Source organism: Mustela putorius, unplaced genomic scaffold (assembly GCF_011764305.1).
Source record: "Mustela putorius furo isolate JIRA1106 unplaced genomic scaffold, ASM1176430v1.1 tig00000997_pilon_pilon_pilon, whole genome shotgun sequence".
Taxonomy (NCBI): Eukaryota; Metazoa; Chordata; class Mammalia; order Carnivora; family Mustelidae; genus Mustela; species Mustela putorius.
In genome coordinates, this window is record NW_025421527.1 from 4,700,365 (window position 1) to 4,705,733 (window position 5,369).

Here is a 5,369-nt window from a genome sequence, read left to right on the forward strand (position 1 = left end):
AAGAACTTGGCAGCCACGGCTGGCGTGGAGGGGCCGGGAGTGAGGGGCCACGTGCCCGGGTGGTCAGGCCGCTGTGCGCGCCATTTGTGCAGGACACTTCGCTCTTCCACGGACGGCTTTAGGGAGGTTCTGGAGAGTTTTGAGCAGAGTGTGACCAAGCTGTTAAAGGCTCCCGGTGCTGGGGGCTCCTGGGTGGCTCAGTCGCTAGGCGTCTGCTTTGGGCTCGGGCCCTGATCTCGGGGTCCTGGGATCCAGCCCTGCATCGGGCCCTCTGCCTAGCTCTCACTGTCTGTCAAATAAATAAATAAATATCTTCAAAAAAGAATAAAAAGGCTCACTGTGCTGCTGTGTGGGGAACCAACCTCGGGAGCAAGGGCAGGAGGCCAACTAGGAAACTGACGTGTCATCGTGTAATCGTGTCATCGTGTAATCCGCACAGGAGGTGGCTGGGGGGGGACAGGCTGGCTTCCTCACTTCCTCGTCTGTACTGAAGAGCTGCCACGATCTTCTGGGAGACTGAATGTGGGGTTTGAGAGGACAAAAGGAGTTAAGGGTAGACTCAAGGCTTCCGCCCGAGCCGCCGGACAGGAGGATGGTCACCCGCTAACGTGAGGAGGACGACGGGCAGAGCAGAACGGGGCGCATCGGTGCAGACATGCTAAACTCCAGAAGCATCGGGTCTGGGGTTCAGCGAAAGGAACGAGCTGAAGGTGCACACCTGGGAGTCGGCAACGTGTGGCTGGTGCTTAAGGCCATGAGCCTGGAGGAAGCCTGTCCTGGCCGTGGTGGAGACACAGAGGAGTGGGGACGTCAGAGGAGGGAGAGAAGAGGAAGACCCAGCAGTGGGGACTGACAGGGAGCAGAGCATCGTCGTCTGTGACAAGCAAGGCCAAGGGCGGCGAGGACTGAGTACAGACCACTGGGTCGGCCTTGAGCAGGGCACACGGACCTCAGCAAGAGCCGTCTCTTCGGAATGGAGAAGGACACAGGTCAGCAGCTGAGCAGGAAGAGAGGAACTTGACGAGACAGGAGAAGGTGTGACATAGTCCTCTGGAAAAGAGTGGTCAGAGCTAGGGACCGCAGCAGGGGGTGGTGATAGGGCGGTGGTCCCAGGCGTGTGTGCTCATGAATTTATTTATTTATTTTTAAAGATTTTGTTTATTTATTTGACAGACAGAAATCACAAACAGGCAGAGAGGCAGGCAGAGAGAGAAGGGGAAACAGGTTCCCCGAGGAGAGCAGAGAGCCCGATGCGGGGCTCGATCCCAGGACCCTGAGATCATGACCTGAGCCGAAGGCAGAGGCTTAATCCACTGAGCCACCCAGCACCCTCTGCTCATGAATTTAAAGTCAGGCTAGTGGGGCACCTGGGTGAATCACTCAGTTAAGCATCTGACTTCCTTTTTTAAAAAATTTTATTAACGTATAATGTATCGTTAGTCCCAGGGGTACAGGTCTTTGAATCGCCAGGTTTACACACTTCACAGCACTCACCATAGCACATACCCTCCCCAAGGTCCATAACCCAACCATGTTCCTCTCCATATTCCCCCTCCCCCAGTAATTCTCAGTTTGTTTTGCGGCATTAAGAGTGTCTTACGGTTTGTCTCCCTCCCGATCCCATCTTATTTCATTTTTTCCTTCCTGACCCCTCAAAGCCCCCACTCTGCCTCTCAACTTCCTCATATCGGGGAGATCATATGATAATTGTATTTCTCTGATGGACTTATTTCGCTCAGCATAAAATCCTCTAGTTCCATCCACATCACTGCAAATGGCAAGATTTCGTTTCTTTTGGTGGCTGCATAGTATTCCATTGTGTGTATATACCACATCTTCTTGATCCGTTCATCTGTTGATGGACATCTAGGTTCATTCCATAGTTTGGTTATTATGGACATTGCTGCTGTTAACATTCGGGTACACGTGCCCCTTCGGATCACTATGTTTGTATCTTTAAGGCACCTGACTTTTGCTCAGATCCTGATCTCAGGGTTTGGGATCCAGCCCCTGGGATCGCCACACTCAGCGGGGAGTCAGCTTGTCCCGCTGCCCCCCCACCCCGCTCCTGTGCGCACTCTCTCTCTCTCTCTCTCTTTCAAATAAATAAATAAATCTTTGGGGTGCCTGGGTGGCTCAGTGGGTTAAGTTTCTGCCTTTGGCTCAGGTCATGATCTCAGGGTTCTGATATTGAGCCCCACATCAGGCTCTCTGCTTAGTGGGGAGCCTGCTTCCTCCTCTTTCTCTGCCTGCTTATGATCTCTGTCAAATAAATAAATAAAATGTAATAAATAAGTCTTTAAAAAATAAATGAGGGGTGCCTCGGTGGCTCAGTGGATTCAGTGACTGCCTTCCGCTCAGATCATGATGCCAGAGTTCCAAGATCAAGTCCCACATCAGACTCCCAGCTCCACAGGGAGTCTGCTTCTCCCTCTGACCTTCTCCCCTCTCATGCTCTTACTCTCTCTCTCTCAAATAAATAAAATCTTAAAAAAAAAAAAAAAAAGAAGTCAGACTAATCAGCAGGGGACTCACAGAAACTCCATCATAAGAAATTACCTGAAACACTCCAAGAAAAGGCATTCTCTGCCGCATTATTTATAACCACAGACATGAGAACAAGCCTAAATATCCAGAGACGATCGGTGAAATGAGGTGTTATATATACACTTACCCATTTTTAAAGTACTTTTATATAATAAATATCCTTTATCAAATATTTGCAAAGCATATAGCTTCATAGCTAAAGAGAGAGCGCTTTCTCCCCTAATCTTAAGAACCAATATGAAAATGATAATTTTCCCAATAAAAACAGCAAAATATGGAAACACGACTCATTCCAGAAGAATTGCAAAAGCCATTATACGTGAATGAGAAAACACTCAACTTCTTTTCAAGGAGACGCAATTCCGAAGAACAATGAAGTGTAATTGTTTTCCTCTCCAGTTGGTAAAGATTAAAACGGGTAGAAATTTCGGCGTGGGGAGGAGCTTGGGGAACAGTGAGCTCGGGGCAGGTGGGAACGGGAAGGGTCGGGCTTCTCTGGAGGATGCTCGGCCACGTACCAACAGCCCCGCCCGCGCCCCGCGCCCCCGCCCCCGCCCCCGGGCCTCTGCTAGTCCCGACCCGACATTTATCCCGTGGAAGCGCCCAGCGACGTCAGCAAGGAGGTCGGCCCGCGCGGGGCGAGCAAGCAAACGTGCTGGAACCCCCGAGCCCTGGGGACGTGCGGCGGCGGGAGTGCGGTCGGGCCGGGTCGGGCCGGGTCGGGCCGGGTCGGCGGTGCCGCCTGGGCGGCCCGCGGAGGGATCCGTGTTGCCCCGGGTCGTGCTGACGACTGAGCAGCGGCACAGGAAGGCGCTCGCGCGTGTTCACTGAGAATCGGGATGGAGACCCTCGGGAGAGCCTGACCGCGGCCGCGCGTGTCCGCGGACATCTAGAAGGAAACCCGCCGGTGCCTGCCGCGGGTTTTGTATTTACCCGCGTTCTCCGTGTTAACGGGGCGTTACAACTGGACACAAAACATTTTCTTAAAATGAACAGTCTCCGGCCGGCCAGCGGGGCGCGCGGGCAGGGGGCGCGCGGGCAGGGGGCGCGGCGGACGCACCTGCTGCCCCAGCCCCGCGCAGCCGCCTTGGCCCGCGGAGGTCCCGGCCCGGGCGGCGCTCTGGCGCCCTCGGGTGCCCGGCCCGGGAAGTGCAAGGACGGGCTCCGGCGCCTCCGGCCAAGGGCGGGAAGGGGGTTCCCGCCTCAGGCAGGGGCCGCTTCCTCCAGCGCACAGCCCTGGCCGTGAGCATCCCTCTCCCGGGGGCCCCGGGCCGCAGCCCGCGGGGCAGCAGGGTTCCCAGCAGGACTTGCGAGGGCTTGTCCCCTCACCCACGCTGCTTTTCCCGGTCGGGGTGGCCATCACCCCAGACTGCTCCCTGCCGCGGGACTCCCCTACCCCAGGGAGCAGACACCGGAGCAGGCTCCTCCTTGCTCGGAGGGGACCGTGCACTCACGGGAGCGGGGGTGGAGGTGGGGGCTGACGCCCGCGCTCTGGGGTCCTGGCCACCTACCCGCGGTGCGGCCGTGGGCAGCTCAGAGACCCTGTTCCCAGCGGCAGAGGCCACAGTCCCGCTCAGACCAGGAGAGGCCACTGAAATAGGGCAGGGATGCTTTGGAATCTTTGATGGGCGGGAGAGAGGATGCTCACCAGAGTTCACGCCCCATGGGCCCCCCACTCCTTCCTGGGGCTCCCACTCTGCCTGAGACACCCCTTTGTCCCCGGGTATGGCTTCCACTGGAGTGGAGTCTCCCTGACGACTGTACTGTCCCCAGCTGAGCACAAAGTGGGGAGGAAGGCCAGGCCCTCCAGTGGGCTCTGCCTCTCTGGGGGACTTCCACAGGGGCACAGCCCTGCAAGGGGAGGGCACAGCTTACCCGGAAGCCCCACGCACCAGCCACCAGACGACCCAGGTGTGTGTCTGACGAGCTCCGGGGCCTCCGCTGGTCTCCCCCAGAGCAGGGGTGCGGCTGGGCAGCAGTGAGCACGAGGATGTGGGAGACCATGTGAGGTGTGTGTGTGTGTCTGGACACTCGGTGACGCCCATCGACAAAGACAGACAGCACAACAGCGGGGGATAGAAACAACTAGTGTATTGACTGGCGGAGGAGAGAAGGGGTGCAGATGGGAAACGGGGGGGGGGGGCAAGGGGCTCTTTAGTGTTTGCCAAAACCACTGACGCATACCCTCCACCCCTCTCACCTTCCTCCTCTGGGATGGGGCCACAGCTGGCTCCCACCCTCTCTACTCCCCTCCCTCTCCCTCCTCCCCTGCACCCACGTGACCTTGACCTCCGGAGCCCACGCTTCCAGCTTCCAGATGAGGCAGGCTCAAAGAACCTTTCTTCCCCCTTCTCCCACCTCATTCCCATCTCTTGTCTAAATAAAATACAGCAAAAGCAAGTGTAGCTGGTACTGGGCAGCCAAGTCACCCCGGGGCTGGGGCAGGGGTGGGGCAGGGGCGGGGCAGACTGCGGAGCCTCAGCCGGGTAGAGTGGAAGGGTGGCGTGGCCCGGGGCCTGGCTCAGCCCTCCTCCCTCAGAGGCCGGCAGAGAAGACTCCACACCTGCTCTCAGGCACCATGTTCACGGGGTCCCCGGGGTGCGCGCAGCAGGCAGAGCGGAGCAGCAGAAAGTGGGCTCCGTACAAGCATCCCTTTCCCTTGGCTTCTGGAAGAAGCCCTCTTTGGTTTTAAGGCAGATAAAGAGTTTCCGGGAGGCAGGGAAAAGCAAGGGGAGATTGACATAGATGATTCTTTTTTTTTTTTTTTTTGCTTGTGTTTTCCTTCAGTATAAAACCACAGTAGAAAATAACTTCTCTTAGAA